The sequence below is a fragment of the Rhinolophus ferrumequinum genome, chromosome X, assembly GCF_004115265.2.
Source record: "Rhinolophus ferrumequinum isolate MPI-CBG mRhiFer1 chromosome X, mRhiFer1_v1.p, whole genome shotgun sequence".
NCBI lineage: Eukaryota > Metazoa > Chordata > Mammalia > Chiroptera > Rhinolophidae > Rhinolophus > Rhinolophus ferrumequinum.
The window spans coordinates 70,428,897-70,448,491 of record NC_046284.1 but is presented as its reverse complement, the minus strand read 5'-3'; the positions used below and the strand labels follow the sequence as shown (position 1 = coordinate 70,448,491).

At 39.6% G+C, this 19,595-nt stretch overlaps 1 protein-coding gene across 1 annotated transcript in view; it reads right to left on the bottom strand.

Moving 5' to 3' along the window:
* HDX (highly divergent homeobox) overlaps positions 1-19,595 on the bottom strand; it is a 208,495-nt gene that overhangs the window by 69,894 nt on the left and 119,006 nt on the right. The gene's annotated exons all lie outside the window — the stretch shown is intronic.

Here is a 19,595-nt window from a genome sequence, read left to right as displayed (position 1 = left end):
TGAGATACCTCCATACTGTTTTCCATAGCGGCTGCACCAGTCTGCAATCCCACCAACAGTGCACAAGCGTTCCCTTTTCTCCACATCCGCGCCAGCACTTGTTGTTTGTTGATTTATTGATGATAGCCATTCTGACTGGGGTGAGGTGGTATCTCATTGTGGTTTTTATTTGCATTTCTCTGATGGTTAGTGAGGTTGAGCATTTCTTCATATGTCTGTCTGCCATCTGTATGTCCTTTTCAGAAAAATGTCTCTTCAAGTCCTCTGCCCATTTTTTAATTGGATCGTTTGTTTTTTTGGAGTTGGGTTGAGTAAGTTTTCCATAGATTTGTGATATTAATCCCTTATCAGATATATCACTGGCAAATATCTTTTCCCATTCAGTAGGATCCCTTCTTGTTTTATTGATGGTTTCCTTTGCTGTGAAAAAACTTTTTAGTTTGATATAATCCCACATGTTTATTCTTTCTCTTAGTTCCCTCGCGCGAGGGTGTATATCAGTAAAAATCTTACTCCGGGTAATGTCTGAGAAGTTTCTTCCTATATTTTCTTCTAGGTATTTTATGGTTTCAGACCTTACATTTAAGTCTTTAAGCCATTTTGAATTTATTTTTGTATATGGTGTAAGGAGGTGGTCCAACTTCATTTTTTTGCATGTGTCTGTCCAGGTTTCCCAGCACCATTTATTGAATAGACTGTCATTACTCCATCGTACATTCTTGCTTCCATTGTCGTAGATTAAATGGCCATATAGGCGTGGATTTATTTCTGGACTCTCTATTCTGTTCCATTGATCTATGTGTCTGTTTTTATGCCAGTACCATGCTGTTTTGATTACTGTAGCCTTGTAGTATAATTTGAAGTCAGGTATTGTTATACCTCCCACTTTGTTCTTATTTCTCAAGATTGCCTTTGCTATTCGGGGTCTTTTATGGTCCCATATAAATTTTAGGATTATATGTTCTATTTCTGTGAAAAACGTCGTTGGCAGTTTGATAGGAATTGCATTGAATATGTATATTGCCTTAGGCAGTATGGACATTTTAACTATATTAATTCTTCCTATCCATGAACATGATATGTGTTTCCATCTATTTATATCTTCCTTCATTCCTTTCATCAGTGTCTTATAATTTCCTGAGTATAGATCTTTTACTTCTTTGGTTAAATTTATTCCCAGGTATTTTATAGTCTTTGGAGCGATTGTAAATGGGATTGTTTTTTTAATTTCTCCTTCTGATGTTTTATTATTGGTATATACAAATGCAACTGATTTCTGAATATTAATTTTGTATCCTGCCACTTTACTAAATTCATCTATCAGCTCTAATAGCTTCTTGGTGGAGTCTTTAGGGTTCTCTATATATAGTATCATATCATCTGCATACAATGATAACTTTACTTCCTCCTTACCAATCTGGATGCCTTTTATTTCTTTTTCTTGTCTGATTGCTGTGGCAAGAACTTCCAGAACTATGTTGAATAGAAGCGGAGATAATGGGCATCCTTGCCTTGTTCCTGATCTTAGGGGGAATGGTTTTAGCTTTTCCCCATTGAGTATGATGTTAGCTGTGGGTTTGTCATATATGGCCTTTATTATGTTGAGATAAGATCCCTCTATTCCCACTTTCTTAAGGGTTTTTATCATAAATGGCTGTTGGATTTTATCAAATGCTTTTTCTGCATCTATTGATATGATCATGTGATTTTTATTTTTCATTTTGTTAATGTGGTGTATCACATTAATAGATTTGCAGATGTTGAACCACCCCTGCATACCAGGAATGAATCCCACTTGATCGTGGTGAATGATCTTTTTAATGTATTGCTGAATTCTGTTTGCTAATATTTTGTTGAGGATTTTTGCATCTATGTTCATTAAAGATATCGGCCTGTAGTTTTCTTTTTTTGTGGTGTCTTTGTCTAATTTTGGGATCAGGGTGATAGTGGCTTCGTAAAAAGTGTTTGGGAGTCTTCCCTCCTTCTGGATTTTTTGGAAGAGCTTGAGGAGAATTGGTGATAATTCTTTTTTGAACGCTTTGTAAAATTCACCTGTAAAGCCATCTGGTCCAGGGCTTTTGTTTGTTGGGAGACTGTTGATTACTGATTCAATTTCCGTGGTGGTAATCAGTCTATTCAGGTTTTCTGTTTCTTCTTGAGTTAGCCTTGGAAGGTTGTACGCCTCTAGAAAATTGTCCATTTCTTCCAAATTGTCAAATTTGTTGGCATATAGTTGCTCATAGTAACTTCTTAAAACTCTTTGTATTTCTGCAGTGTCCGTTGTCACTTCTCCTCTTTCGTTTCTGATTTTATTAATTTGGGTCCTCTCTCTCTTTTTTTTAATGAGTCTGGCTAATGGTTTGTCGATTTTGTTTATCTTCTCTAAGAACCAACTCTTGGATTCATTGATCTTTTGTATTGTTTTTCTGGTTTCTATTTCATTTAATTCTGCTCTGATCTTTATTATCTCCTTCCTTGTGTTCCCTTTGGGCTTATTTTGCTGTTCTTTTTCCAGATCCCTTAAATGTGAAGATAAACTGTTGATTAGTGATGTTTCTTGTTTCTTTAGGTAGGCCTGCAAAGCTATGAATTTCCCTCTTAGGACTGCTTTCGCGGCATCCCAAAGATTTTGGGTCGTCGTGTTTTCATTTTCATTTATCTCGAAATATCTTTTGATTTCTTCCTTGATCTCCTGCTTGACCCATTCATTATTTAGTAATAAGTTATTCAGCCTCCATGAATTGGTGTGTCTTCCCGTTTTTTTCCTGTAGTTCATTTCTAATTTCATAGCATTGTGATCAGAGAAGACAATTGGTATGATTTCAATTTTCTTAAATTTATCAAGACTTGTTTTGTGGCCTAACATATGATCTATCTTGGAAAATGTTCCATGTGCGCTTGAGAAGAAGGTGTATTTTGCAGCATTGGGGTGAAATGTTCTGAAAATATCGATTAAATCCAAGTGGTCCAATGTATCATTTAAGGCTGTTGTTTCCATATTGATTTTCTGTCTGGAAGACCTGTCCCTTGTGGTCAGAGGTGTGTTGAAGTCCCCGACTATAATAGTGTTACTGTTGATCTCTGCCTTTATGTCAGTCAGTACCTGTTTTATATATTTAGGTGCTCCTATGTTGGGTGCATAGATGTTTACTAGGGTTATGTCCTCTTGTCGGATCGATCCCTTTATTATTATATAGTGCCCATCTTTATCTTTTAGTATGTTCTTCATTTTAAAGTCTATTTTGTCAGAAATAAGTATTGCAACTCCAGCTTTTTTCTCGTTTCCATTTGCATGAAATATCTTACTCCAACCCTTCACTTTCAGCCTGTGTGTGTCTTTTGTTCTGAGGTGAGTCTCTTGTATACAGCATATACAAGGGTCTTGCTGTCTTATCCAGTCAGCCACCCTATGTCTTTTGATTGGAGCATTTAATCCATTTACATTTAAAGTGATTATTGATAGGTACATAGATATTGCCATTTTTAAATTTGTAGTTAGGTTGTTTGATCTTTCTTCTATTTACAGAAGACCTTTTAGTATTTCTTGCAATGCTGGCTTGGTGGTAATAAATTCCTTTAGCTTATTTTTTTCTGGAAAGCTCTTTATCTCTCCATCAACTTTAAATGATAGCCTTGCTGGATAAAGCAATCTAGGTTGTAGGCCTTTGTTTTCCATCACTTTAAGTATCTCCTGCCACTCCCTCCTGGCCTTCAATGTTTCTGTAGAAAAATCATTTGATAGTCTTATGGGAGTTCCCTTGTATGTAACCCTCCGTCTTTCTCTTGCTGCTTTTAGGATTCTCTCTTTGTCTTTAAGCTTTGCCATTTTAACTATAATGTGTCTTGGTGTGGACCTGTTTGGGTTAATCCTGGTTGGAACTCTCTGCACTTCCTGGACTTGTATGTTGGTTTCCTTCATCAGGTTGGGGAAGTTTTCAGACATTATTACTTCAAATATGTTCTCAATCCCTTGCTTGCTCTCTTCACCTTCTGGTATTCCTATGATGCGCATGTTGTTGCGCTTGATGTTATCCCAGAGGTCTCTTAGGCCATCTTCATTGTTTTTTATTCTTTTTTCTTTTTGTTGTTCCGTTTGGGTGATCTCTGCTACCTTGTCTTCTAAGTCGCTGATTCGATCCTCTGCTTCATCTAGCCTGCTGGTAATTCCTTCAAGTGAGTTCTTAATTTCGGTAATTGTGTTCTTTAGTTCCAACTGGTTTTTCGTTATGATTTCTACATCCTTCTTTATGTTTTCTCTAAGCTCGTTTGTTATGATTTCTACATCCTTCTTTATGTCTTCTCTAAGCTCCTTAAACATTCTTATCACCAGTGTTCTGAACTCTGTCTCTGAGAGGTTGGTTACGTCTGCTTCATTTGGTTCCAGTTGTGGAAGCTTCTTCTGTTCTTTTATTTGGGACGTGTATCTTTGTTTCCCCATTCTGGCTGACTGTGTTTATTTTGATATATTAGGTAGATCCCCTAGAGTTCTTAGTTCTTGCTAGGTTATCTTGTGTAGTATGTGTCCTTTATATTTGACTCGCACCACGTCGTCCTCCTCTGTGTGTGCTCCAAAGGTGAGTCTTGTGTTGTGTACACTGTCCCGTTCAAGAAGATCTTTAATTGCTTCCCGCTAATGAGCAGGTGGGGTCAACTCCTGGGCTGACCTGCCGTGAGACTTGGCTCTGCCCCCCGCAGAGCACTCTGCTGCGTAAGGGTTGACCACCCCAATGTGATTTGGCCTCTATGGGCTCCAGAGCCTGCCGAGAACCCCCTCTAGGTATGTGACCTGCAGGTCAACCCCGGCTGCACTCCGATTTGGTCTGGAGTTGGCCCCCAGATATGCCGAGTCCCGTGCCACCCAAGTTGGGCCCCGGCAGGGAAGTCCCAGAACAAGGCAAATCACCAAGCACAGCAGCAACGACAACAGCGAAGAAGAAAAAAAAAAAAAAAAAAACAGCCGATAACCCCCGCTCGACACAGGCAAAGATATCAAAGATACAAGATAAAGCAAAACAAAACCAAGCAAAGCAAAACAAAGCAAAACAAAAAGCAGCGACCGTCTCGGCCTGAGCCCATCAAGCAATGACCAGGTTGTCCTCTGCTGTACCAAAGAGCCCCCTGCTTATTGCGCAGGCAGAGCCGGTCACCTGGTGCTCAGAGAGACTTTGGGACTGCAGACTTAAAAGCGTGGGCCTGAGGGGTCTGGATGATAGTCTCCACAAAGTCAGTGCAGCTTCTGCCCTTGTCCGCACGTATGCACACCGAGAGGAGCACCACCAGTCCTTTGTCCAGAGCTCGTGAGTCCTAGGGCACTCCTTCAGTGTGTGTGTATGGGTGCGGGCGGGAGATTTCTGATCTGCTGACCGTGCCTCACAAGCTGGGCCCCGGCAGGGCAGTTTCAGAACAAAGCAAATCACCAAGCACAACAACAACAACAACAACAAAGAAAAATATCAAATACGTTCACATGCAAAAACCACCTGATAACCCCACTCGACAGAGGCAAAGATATCAAAGATATAAAGACAAAGCAAAACAAGACAAAACAAAGCAATACAAAGAGCAGCGACAGTCTCGGCCTAAGCCCACCAAGCAATGTCCAGGTTGTTCTCTGCTGTACCAAGGAGCCCCCTGCTTATTGCGCAGGCAGAGCCGGTCACCTGGTGCCCAGAGAGACTTTGGGACTGCAGACTTAAAAGCGTGGGCCTGAGGGGTCTGGATGATAGTTTTTACAATATCAGTGCAGTTTCTGCCCTTGCCTGCACAAATGCACACTGAGAGTGGCACCACCAGATATGTGACCAAAACTCTTGAGTCTTAAGGCACCTCTTCAGTGTGTGTGTGTGAGTGCGGGCAGGAGATTTCTGATCTGCTGAAAGCCCAGAGCTGCACCTGCCTCACTGCTGATCTCCGGGTGTGTCTCGGCCGCTGCACCCACCCCACCCTAGGCAAGCCAGGAAGGGTGGGGGCTGGAGATGGAGGGGTCTTCACTCTCCCAGCCCAGCCGTGTGTCGCCCTCTTCCCGCAGGCCAGAAAAGGTGGTGGCTGGGGGTGGAGGCGTCTCTTCTCTCCTAGCGCAGCCAAAATCACGCACACTGCCCAGTCTGCCTGGGTCAGGGCTGCCCGTCAGGCTTCCCAAAGCGTGAGCATTAGATACCACTTTTCGGTTCAGGGGCCGGTTTAAGTCTCTGGAAGGGCGGGGTAAGATTGGAAGAGCGGGGCGGGGGAGGGGCCTAGGTATGGAGACTGCGCCCCCCGTCCGCCGCAGGGCGCGCCGCCTTCCCGACTGGAGAAATCAGCCGCGGGACGCAGGGAAAGAGCCGCGGGACGCAGGGAAAGAGCCGCCTCCGGGTCTCTGCGCTCTCCGCTCTCAGCTCCGCCTGGGCTCCTGTGCGTGCCCGGCGCAGCGGGGCTGCACCGCGGTTTCCAGTCCCAGTCTCTGGAAGGGCGGGGTAGGATTGGGAGAGCCGGGCGGGGGGGAGGGGCCCAGGTATGGAGACTGCGGCCCCCCGACCGCCACAGGGCGCGCCGCCTTCCCGGCGGGAGAAATCAGCCGTGGGAGCAGGGAAAGGGCCTACCCCCGGTCTCTGCGCTCTCCGCTCCGCCTGGGATCCCGTGCTTGCCCGGCTCTGTGGTTTTCGGTTTTCGCCCCCGCCAGCTGAGGCTCCGCTGGGGGCTGGGCTCTCCCGCCGCTGCCGGCCGGGCGCTCCCACGCCGCTTCTCCTCCTCCTCTCCTTGCTCCGTCCAGTTAGCTTACCCCCAAGAATTTCTTAGCTTCAAGCAATCCACGAATCTCTCCACTATATTGTGTGGTGAGCGAAAATTTCCTCGATGGGTTATAGTTCCCGTTTGCAACAAGATCTGGAGGAGAACTCAGAAAGTGCGCCCTGCTGCCGCCATTCCTATGACGTCTCAAATTCTTAAAATAAAACTACAATGAAGTTTGCCACATTGATTGACTCTTCTTTTTACAAATGATTTCACTGTAGCATGCAATGTTGTTTGATACCATTTTCCACAGAATTTCTTTAAAAAATTGGAGTCAAGTCTCTCAAATCCTGCCATTGCTTTATCAAGTACATTTATGTAATATTCTAAATCCTTTGTTGGCATTTCAACATTCTTCACAGCATCTTCACCAGAAGTAGATTCCAACTCAAGAATTCCCTTTCTTTGCTCATCCATATGAAGCAACTCTGCATCCATTACAGTTGTATCATGAGACCACAGCAATTCAGACACATCTTCAAGCTACACTTCTAATTCTAGTTCTCTTGCTATTTCCACCACATCTACAGTTACTTCCACCACTGAAGTCTCAAATTCCTCTAAGTCATCCATGAGGGCTGGAATTAACTTTTTCCAAACTCTTGTTAATGTTGATATTGTGACCTCTTCCCATGAATCATGCACGCTCTTAATGGCATCTAGAATTGTGAATCCTTTCCAGAATGTTTTCAATTGACTTTGCCCAAATCCATCAGAGGAATCACTATTTATGGCTGCTATAGCCTTATGTAATGTATTTCGTAAATAATAAGACTTGAAAGTCAAAATTACTCCTTGATCCATGGCTTACAAAATGGATGTTGTGTTAGCAGGCATGAAAACACTAATCTCATTAAACATCTCCATCAGAGCTGTTGGGTGAGCAGGTGTATGGTCAATGAGCAGTGATATTTTGAAAGGAATATTTTTTCTGAACATTCGTTCTCAACAGTGGGCTTATAATATTCAGTTAGCTATCTTTTAAACAGATATGCTGTTATCCAGCCTTTTGTTTCATTTATGAAGCATAGGCAGAGTTGTTATAGCATAACTCTTAAGGGCCCTAAACTGTTCAGAATGACTAATGAGCATTGGCATTAACTTAAAGTCATCAGCTGCATTAGCCTTTAACAAGAGACAGCCTGTCTGTTGAAGCTTTGAAGCTAGGCATTGAATTATCGTCTTTAGGCATGAAAGTCCTAGGTGGCATCTTCTTCAAAAAATAAGGCTGTTTTATCTATATTGAAAATCTGTTGTTTAGTGTAGACACTTTTACTAATTATCTTAGCTAGATCTCCTGGATAACTTGCTGCAGCTTCTACACTACCACTTGCTGCTTCATCTTGTCCTTTTATGTTATGGAGATGGCTTCTTTCCTTAAACCTCATAAACCAACCTCTGCTAGCTTCAAATATTTCTTCTCCAACTTCCTTAACTCTCTCAGCATTAACAAACTTGAAAGAGTTAGAGCCTTGCTCTGAATTAGTCTTTGGTTTAAGGGAATATTGTAGCAGGTCGGATCTTCTATCCAGACCACTAAAACCTTCTCCATATTAGCAATAAGACTGTTTTGCTTTCTTACCATTTGTGTGTTAACTGGAGTAGCACTTTTCATTTCCTTCAAGAACATTTGCTTTCCATTTACAACTTGGCTAACTGTTTGGCACAAGAGGCCTAACTTTTGGCCTATCTTGGATTTTGATATGTTTTCCTCAATAAGCTTAATCGTTTCCAGCTTTTGATTTAAAGTGAGAGTCATATAACTCTTTCTTTCACTTGAACACTTAGAGGCCATTGTAGGGTTATTAGTTGACCTAATTTCAATAGTGTTGTGTCTCATGGAATAGGGAGGCCTGGAGAGGTAGAGAGATAAGGAAATGGCTGGTTAGTGGATGTAGTGCAGGGTGTCCGGCGGGGTCTCTGGGGTCTCTGGTCCCGCTCCCCACATAAGAACGCAGGACATGGTGAGGCCAAAAAGGAACACCCACGGAGCCATAAGTAGGGGAGTCACACCACTATATTCTCACTGGCAGCTGGGTTGGAGACACAGGAACCAGGAGCAACACAATTCTCAACCCTCATTGTGCCGCTTGCAGACTCAGCCAACATCTTCTTGCTAGCTCCCCCTTTTTCCTGCTAGCCTAGCCACGGCAGTTATATTCGTGGCCAATGGCTCACTGGTTACAGCTGACGGCCAACTAGCCACAGCTGATGGCCATTTGATCACAGTCGACGGCCATTTACTACCTGAGCCAGCACCTTTCTATGTGAGGCCGAGAGCCTGGAAACTGCTTTTTGGGGCTCTGTCCCCACAGTGGAGCAGTCAGAACCCACACAACATTTATGGATTATGTTTGGCGTCATGTACTGGTGTCGTTTGTTGAGCCCCGAAACAATTACAATAGTAACATCACTGATTGCAGATCATCGTAACAAACATAATGATAATGAGAAAGTTTGAAATATTGCAAGAATCATCAAACTGTGACAATGAGACACAAAGTGAGCAAATCCTGTTGGGAAATGGCGCCTATAAATTTGCTCAATGCAGGACTGCAGAAAAATTCAATTTATAGCAAAAACACAGTAACTGTGAAGCACAGTAATGTGTAGCATAATAAAATGAAGTATGCCTGTATATGTTTTAATAATATAAGGGTGTGTGTTTTGAAAAGTATTGTATAATACAGATGCTTTTTATGATCTAAGAAATTAACTACAATAATCAATTCTTTTTATCAGGAATTATTTGGTTAAAACAGTTATTTCTCAGTTAACAAAGATAGCCTCTCTTTTTAAAGGGTTAAACAAAAATTAAGAGTTATGATTTTTTTAAAAAAAAGAGATTGTGGCCTAAGGGATCAGCATATAACATGTGAACCCAACACTCAAGGCAGAGACCTCAAAACAAAGACTAAGGGAAGAAGGGTAAAAATGGTGGTTGAAGCCCTCACTGCGAAGCAGAGGATGGAAGGCATAGGCATGGAACCGAGATGCTTTCTCCCTACTCTCCCAGAGCTGGACCCACACTCACCTGCCCAGTGTTAGAAGTGAAACAGTAGCAGTGTTAGATCAAATGAACAGAATATTTGCAGTTCTGAGAACTGCAGCCCACAGCCACGGACTTGTGGAACAACTAGTTCTGGCAAAGGGGAGGGTGCCTTGGGTGCAGGACTGGCTGTGCTGGTGGTTGCCGCCATTGCTCACAGATACCTCTCACAACTCACCCCACCCCTCTCCCCCACCTATATGGGCTGATCCCTACAGGGGTAAACTGAACCGATGAAACACACAGGCTCTGAAATTGGTCCAGGAAGGGCTTTGGAACTTCAGAAGCTCTCCACATCCACCCATGGAGGTGGTGCCTTCAGACCCAGGCAACCTGATCACAGAGGAGAAGCCCACCTTTCAGAGAATCCTCCATTGTATGAGAAACCGGAACAGTGTGGAGAAAACATAACACTACAGTGTGAGAGAGAAAAAAAAGGCTGCAGTCAGAGAGAAAATAAAACATTCTACCAACAAGTACTGGAAAACAAAAGAAAGACCCATTCCTATCAACCTGTTGCAGAAGCCACTCCTGTAGATGTCTAGGAAGAGAAATAATAAATCAGTAGTTGCCACGAATAACCAAGGCAACAAGACAGCTCAGAAAGAAAGTGAAAAGTCTCCAGAAAAGGAACTTAAAGATATGGAAATATGTGACTTAAATGACAGAATTCAAGATTGCAGTTCTGAAAAAAACTCAACGAGATGCACGAAAACAGAAATAAGAGGTTTAATGAACTCAGAAACACAATCAAAGAACAAAATGAACATTATACCAAAGAGATTGAAATTTTAAAAAAAGAACTAAATAGAATTTCTTAAGATTACAAACTCAGTAAAAGAAATGAAGAATGAAATAGCCAGCATAGGTAATAGAGCTGACTAGATGGAGGAAAGAATCAGTGACATCGAAGATAGATATATGTAAATGACACAGATCGAAGAACAGAGAGACTTGAGAGTGAAAAGAAATGAAAGAACTTTACAAGAACTTTCTGAGTCCATCAGAAAGAGCAATATAGAATAATGGACATACCAGAATGAGAAGAAAGGGAGAAGGGAACATAGAATATATTCAAACAAATAGTTGACGAGAATTTCCCAAACCTGTGGAAAGAAGTGGATCTTCAAATTCATGAAGCAAATAGAACACCATATACCTCAATCCCAACAGGGTTTCTGCAACGCACACTGCAGTGAAGCTGTAAAAAATTAAAGACAAAGATGGAATTCTTAAGGAGAGCCAGGGAAAAGAAGATGGTAAACTACAAAGGAAAGCCCATTAGATTATCATAGATATTTCAGCAGAAACTCTACAAGACAGGAAGGAGTGGAATCAAATCTTCAAACTTTTGAAAGTCAGAAATTATAAACCAAGAATAATATATGCAGCAAAGCTATCCTTTAGATATGAAGGAGGAATAAAGACCTTTCCAGACATAGAGAAGCTGAGGGAATTTTTTAACACAAGACCTGTACTACAAGAAATACTAAAGGAGGCTATTCGACCTGACACAAAAAAACAAAAGAATAAAAAACTATGAGTAGTATTACGAACAGACAGACAGAAACAGGAAATGGCAACCCCTACACCAAATAAGACACTATACACTTAAACATAACATATGGGGTAAGGGAAAAAAAAAAACACTTAAAAAAATAGAAGAAAAAGACAACTTGCTACTCAGTGCAGAAATCAACTCATAGCATAAATAGGTATAATTTGTGACAACAAAAACATAAAAGCGGAGAGAGGAAATGTTTGAACTGGCACAAGGGAATGGAGAAAGTAAGCATGCTGAAGAAAATGGAATACCCCAAATATGAAACTTTCTTTACATAAACTTAATTGTAAATACTCAAAAAAAAATCCAGGAATGAAATATATAACATAATAAAAGAAGAAACAGAGAGAACAATCATAGAATACCACCACACTGAAATAATAGACAGCTACAAGAAGGCAAAGAAACAATGAGACAGTCCCACCAGAAAAACAAAGATAGAATTACAGGAAATCCTCATATATCAATCATCAGCCTAAATGTAAATGGACAGAATTCACCAAAAAAAAGTCACACAGTGGCAGATTGGACCAAAAAACTATATCCAACCATAAGCTGCCACCAAGAGAAACATCTCAGCAACAAGGACAAATATAGACTCAAAGTGAAAGGACAGATATTGACACTCCAAGGAAATGGCATCCAGAAAAAAGAGGTGTAGCCTTACTGATATCAGATGAAACAGACTTCAGGATACAAAAGGTAACAAGAGACAAAGAATGATATTTCATAATGAGAAAAGGGACTACACAAGAAGAAAACATAACAGCCATCAATATTTCTGTCCCCAATCAGGGAGCACCAAAATATACAAAGCAACTGCTAACAGAACTAAAGGAAGAAATTGACCAAACACAATTATAGTAGAGGACATAAATACATCATTGGCAGCTATGGATATATCACCCAAACAGAAAAAAAAAATAAATAAATATGATCCCTCAATGACACATTAGATGAAATGGACATAATTGACTTTTATAGAGCACTTCATCTTAGAACATCAGACTATACAATCTTTTCTAGTGTACATGGAACATTCTCAAGGACAGACATATATTGGGACATAAAACTAGCCTCAGCAAATTTAAGAAGATTGAAATCATACCAAGGATATTCTCTGACCACAAGGCTTTGAAGTTGGATATGAAATTCAAACCAAAACCAGGAAAAACCAAAAATATGTGGAGATTAAAAAACATACTTTTAACGAATGACTGGGTCAAAGAAGAAATAAAAGGAGAGATCAAAACGTACAAAGAAACAAATGAGAATGAAAATGCATGCTACCAAAACTTTTGGAAAGGAGCAAAAGCAGTTTTAAGAGGGAAATTCATATCATTACAGGCCTAGCTCAAGAAACAAGAAAAATCCCAGATAAACAACCTCATGTTATACCTTAAAGAACTAGAAAAAGAGGAACAAATGAAACCCAAGGTCAGCAGAAGAAAGGAAATAATAAAAGTCACATCAGAACTCAATGAAATAGAGAACAAAAAGACAATAGAAAAAATTAATGTGACAAAGAGCTGGGTCTTTGAAAAGATTAACAAAATTGACAAACCCCTTGTTAGACTCACTAAGATAAAAAGAGAAAAGACACTAATAAACAAAATTAGAAATGAAAAAGGGGAAGTTATCACAGATGCCACAGAAATACAAAGGATCATCCAAGAATGCCATGAAGGACTATATGCCACCAAATTTAATAACCTAGAAGAAATGGACAAGTTGTTAGAAACATATAGCCTTTCTAGGCTGAATTAAGAAGAATTGGAAAATCTAAATGGACCAATCACCAGTAAGGAAATTGAACCAGTCATCTGAAACCTTCCCAAAAGCAAAAGTCCCGGATCATATGGCTTCACTAGTGAATTCTACCAAACATTCAAAGAGGATCTAACATCTGTCCTACTCAAACTCTTCCAAAAATTTGAAGAAGAGACAATACTCCCTAACTCATTTTATGAGGCCAACATTACCCTGATACCAAAACCTGGTAAGGATAATACAAAAAAAGAAAACTGCAGACCAATATCTCTGATGAATACACATGCAAAACTCCAAAACAAAATTCTAGCAAATTGAATGCAATAATGCATTAAAAGATTGTACATCACGACCAAGTGGGTTTAATCCCATGTGCACAAAGATGGTTCAACATACACAAATCATTAATGTGATACACGGTGACATCACAAAAATGGCGACATAAGAAGAGCCTCTTGAAATCTCCCCTGGAATATACAATAAACTGAACAAATATAACTCCACAAAGGACTCCGTGCATAGCAGACAGCAAGACTAAGAAATGTACTACTGAAATCACTGAAAAGTGGGCAAATTGTGCGAGCAGGGGAGGAGGGAAGGGAGAAATGCAGAGACTGGGCCGTGTGGGGGCAAGAAACAGACATAGCTCAGTGTTCTGAGCGCGCTGCATGCCAGAAATACTGCAGCTGCTGAAGAGGGAAGAACTTGGAGAGCTAGGGCTCCACTTATGGCCCACAGGGCTGTGGGGACAGCATATAACATGGCTCAACCCAATGCTCATGGCAGAGACATCAGAGCAAAGACTGAAGGAAGAAGGCTGAAAACAGCAGTTTAAGCCCCCACTGCCAAGCAGAGAACAGAAGTCTGAGGTACTGAGCTTAGCCACCACCTCCTTACCATCCCTGAGCTTGCCCCGCCCCCACCTACTCAGTGCTAGAAGCAGAAGAGTAGCATTGTCAGATCAAAAGAACAGAATATTTGCAGTTCTGAGAACTGTGGTCTGCAGATATGGACTCACAGCCCAACTAGTTCCGGCAAAGGGCAGGGAGCTGAGGAGCAGGACTGGCTGTAGTGATGGTCCTTGTCATTGCTCTGGGCCACCTCTCATAACCCGCCACAGTTCCAACCTATCTGGGCAGATCCCTGCAGGAGTAAACAGAGCTGCTGAAACACACGGGCTCTGAATCTGGTGCAGGAAGAGCTTTGGAACTTCAGAAGATCACCACATCCTCCCACAGAGGTGGCGCCATATGATCCAGGTGAACTATTCACAGAAGAGAAGCCCAGCTTCCAGGGAATCCCTCCATTGCATGAAAAGCTGGAATAGTGCAGAGAAAACATAACACTACAGTGTGAGAGAGAATAAAAAGCTGCAGTCAGAGAGAAAATGAAATATTCTACCAACACCTACTGGAAAACAAAAGAAAGACCTCTTTTTATCAACCTGTTGCAGAACCCAATCCTGTGGATGTCTTGGAAGAGAAATAATAGATCATTAATTGCCATGAATAATCCAGGCAACAAGACAGCTCACATAGATAATGAAAAGTTTCCAGAAAGTGAACTTAAAGATATGGAAATATATGACTTAAATGACAGGGAATTCAAGATTGCAGTTCTGAAAAAACTCAACGAGATGCAAGAAAACATAGACAGGCAGTTTAATGAACTCAGTAACACAATCAAAGAACAAAATGAACATTTTACCAAAGAGATTGAAATTTTAAAAAAGAACCCAAAAGAATTTCTGGAGATTAAGAACTCAATAAAATAAATGAAGAATGAAATAGCCAGCTTAGGTAGCAGAGTTGACCAGATGGAGGAAAAGATCAGTGACATTGAAGATAGAAACCTGAAAATGACACAGACGGGAGAAGAAAGAGACTTGAGACTTAAAGTAAATGAAAGATCTCTACAAAACTGTCTAACTCCATCACAAAGAGCAATATAAGAATAATGGGCATACCAGAAGGAGAAGAAAGAGAGAAGGGAACAGAGAGTATATTCAAACAAATAGTCGATGAGAACTTCCCAAACATGTGGAAAGAACTGGATCCTCAAATCCAAGAAGCAAATAGAACACCTGATTACCTCAACCCCAAGAGGCCTTCTCTAAGGCACATTGTAGTGAAGCTGTTAAAAATCAACTACAAAGAAAGAATGCTCAAGGTAGCCAGGGAAAAGAAGATGGTACCCTACAACAGAAAGCCATTAGAATATCATCAGATTTTCCAGCAGAAACTCTGCAAGCCAGGAATGGGTGGAACCAAATATTCAAACTATTGAAAGAGAGAAATTTTGAGCCAAGAATAATATATCCAACAAAGACATTCTTTAGATATGAAGGAGGAAAAAAGACCTTTCCAGACATACAAAAGCTGAGGGAATTTTCTAACACATGACCTGCACTACAAGAAACACTGAAGGAGGCTATTTGACCAGCATCAATAGGGATAATTTGTGACAACCAAAACATAAAAGGGGGGAGATGAAGGCCTGAACCGGAATATGGGAAAAGAAAAAGTAAAAATGCTGAAGAAAATAAAATATTCTAAATATCAAACTTTCTTTTACATAAACTTAATGGTGACCACTCAAAAAAAAAAATCCAGAACTGGAATACATAATGCAATAAAAAAGAAATAGAGGGAAAATAATAGAATACCACCACACAGAATTAACAGAAAAAACAAAAAGGCAAAGAAACAATGGAGACACAGTCTTACCAGAAAACTATAGATAGAATGATTGGAAATCCTCACATATCAATAATCATCCTAAATATAAGTGGAATGAACTCACCAATAAAAAGGCACAGAGTAGCAGATTGTACCAAAAAACAAAACCCAACCATAACAAAAACAAAAACGAAAAACAAAGCCCAAGCCTCCAAGAGACACATCTCAGCTACAAGGACAAACATAGACTCAAAGTAAAAGGATGGAAATTGACACTTGAAGGAAATGGCACAGAGGAAATTAATTGTAGCCATACTGATATCAGATGAAACAGACTTCAGGATAAAAAAGGTAGCAAGAAACAAAGATGGACATTTCATAATGGGAAAGGGAATTATACAACAAGAAGACATAAGACTCATCAATATTTATGCCCCCAATCAGGGAGCACCGAAATATACCAAGCAACTACTAACAGAACTAATGGGAGTAATTGACCAAAGCACAGTTATACTGGAGGACCTAAATACATCACTGACAGCTATGGATAGATCATCCAAACAGAATATAAATAAAGAAATAGCATTCCTAAATGACACATTAGATGAAATGGACATAACTGACATTTATAGAGCGCGTCATCCTGAAACATCAGACTATACATTTTTTTCTAGTGTACATGGAATATTCTCAAGGATAGACCATATATTGGGACATAAAACTAGCCTCAGCAAATTTAAGATTGAAATCATACCCAGCATATTCTCTGATTACAAGGCTTTGAAATTGGATATCAACTGCAAAAAGAAAGCAGGAAAAAACACAAATACATGGAGATTAAATAGCATACTTTTAAAGAATGACCGGGTCAAAGATGAAATAAGAGGAGAGATTAAATGATACATAGAAATAAATGACAATGAAAATACTTCCTACCAAAATCTTTGGGATGCAGTGAAAGCAGTTTTAAGAGGGAAATTTATATCATTAGAAGCCTAGCTCAAGAAACCAGAAAAATCCCAAATAAATAACCTCACATTACACCTTAAAGAACTAGAAAAAGAAGAGCAAATTAAACCAAAATTCAGCAGAAAAAAGGAAAAAAAAATCAGAGCAGAGCTAGATGTAATAGAGAATAAAAAGACAACAGAAAAAATTAATGCAACAAAGAGCTGGCTCTTTGGAAAGATTAATAAAATTGACAAACCCTTGGCTATACTCACTAAGATAAAAAGAGAAAAGACACTAATAAAATTAGAAATGAAACAGGGGAAGTTATCACAGATGTCACAGAAATACAAAGGATCATCCAAGAATGCCATGAAGGACTATATTCCACCAAATTCAATACCCTAGAAGAAATGGACAAGTTCTTAGAAACATATATCCTTCCTAGGCTGAATAACGAAGAATTGGAAAATCTAAATAGACTGATCAACAGTAAAGAGTTGAACCAGTCATCTGAAACCTTCCCAAAAGCAAAAGTCCGGGACCAGATGGCGTCACTAGTGAATTCTACCTAACCTTCAAAGAGATCTAATATCTGTCCTACTCAAACTCTTCCAAAAAATTGAAGAAGAGACAATACTGCATAACTCATTTTATGAGGCCACCATTACCCTGATAGCAAAATCTGGTAAGGATAACACAAGAAAAGAAAACTACAGACCAATATCTCTGATGAATACAGATGCAAAAATCCTAGACATAATTCTAGCAAATCAAATGCAACAATACATTAAAAAGATTATTCATCACAATCAAGTGGGGTTCATCACAGGGGTACAAGAACGGTTCAACATACACAAATCCATCAATGTGATACATCACATAAACAAAACAAAGGACAAAGATCATGTGATTAAATCAATTGATGCAGAAAAAGCATTTGACAAGATACAGCATCCATTTATGATTAAAACACTTAATAAAATAGGTATAGAAGGAAAATATCTTAACATAATAAAGGCCATATATGACAAACCCTCAGCAAATCTCATAATTAATGGTGAAAAACTGAAGCCCTTTGCTCTACGTTCAGGAACACGACAGGGCTGTCCCCTATCACCTCTGCTTTTCAACATAGTGTTGGAAGTCCTTGCCAGAGGAATCAGGCAAGAGAAAGAAATAAAAGGCATACAAATTGGGAATGAAGAAGTTAAGTTGTCACTCTTTGCAGATGACATGATGCTATATATAGAAAACCCTAAAGACTGCACCGAAAAGCTATGACAAACAATAAATGAATACAATAAAGTTGCCGGCTACAAAATGAACGTACAAAAGTCCACTGCATTCCTATATACTAACAACGAAATCTCAGAAATAGAAATATATAAAAAAAATTCCTTTTGTAGTTGCAACAAAAAGAATAAAATACCTAGGAATAAACTTAACCAAGGATGTGAAAGACCTATATGCTGAAAACTATAAGACTGTTTGAGAAAAAAATTGAAGACACAAAGAAATGAAAAGACATTCTGTGCTTATGGATTGGAAGTATGAACATAGTTAAAACCATATTACCCAAAGTAATATACAGATTTAATGCAATCCCCATCAAAATCTCAATGACATTTTTTAAAGAAATAGAACATAAAATCATCAGATTTGTATGGAACCACTAAAGACCCCGAATAGCTAAAGCAATCCTAAGAAAAAGAAAAATGCTGAAGGTATCACACTCCCTGACTTTAGCTTCTACTACAAGGCAACAATAATCAAAACAGCATCGTATTGGCAGAATAACAGACACATAGACCTATGGAATAGCACTGAGAATCCAGAAATAAACCCATATAAATATGGAGAGATAATTTTTGACAAAGAAGCAAAAAACATACAATGGAGAAAAGACAACTTCTTCAATAAACGTTGCGGCAGAATTGGAAAGCCACATGCAAAAGAACGAAACTGGACTGCTATCTGTCACCATGTACTAAAATTAATTCAAAATGGATCTTTACTAACAATAGTCACCCCAATAAACTTTAATTAAAAAAAAACGAACAACAAAAAAATGGATCAAAGACTTAAGCATAAAATGTGAAACAATAAACTGCATAGAAGAAAACATAGGTACTAAACTTATGGACCTTGGATTCAAAGAGCATTTTATGAATTTGACTTCAAAGGCAAGAGAAGTAAAAACTAAAATAAATGAATGGGACTGTATCAAACTAAAAAGCTTCTTCACAGCAAAAGAAACCATTGACAAAATAAAGAGGCAACAAACCAAATGGGAGAAGATATTTGCAAACATGGCCTACAATAAGGCGCTAATATCCAAAATATATAAGGAACTCATACAACTGAAAAACAACAAAAAAACCCAATTGAAACAGTGGGCGGAGGACCTGAAGAGACAGTTCTCCAAAGAGGACATAGAAATGGCCAATAGACATATGAAAAAATGGTTAACATCACTAACCATCAGACAAATGCAAATAAAAACCTCAATGAGATATCACCTCACACCAGTTAGAATGGCGATTATCAACAAGACAAATAACAAGTGTTGGGTCCGCTGTAGAGAAAAAGGAAACCTCGTACACTGTTGGTGGGAATGCAGATTCGTGCAGCCACTATGGAAGGCAGTGTGGAGTTTCCTCAAAAAATTAAAGATGGTATTCCCGTATGACCCAGCAATCCCTCTCTTGGTTATCTCCTTAAAAAATCTGAATTTATCCGTTAAGGTATATGTGCTCCCTTGTTCATTGCAGAATTATTTATAGTGGCGAAAACATGGAAACAACCAAAGAGTCCT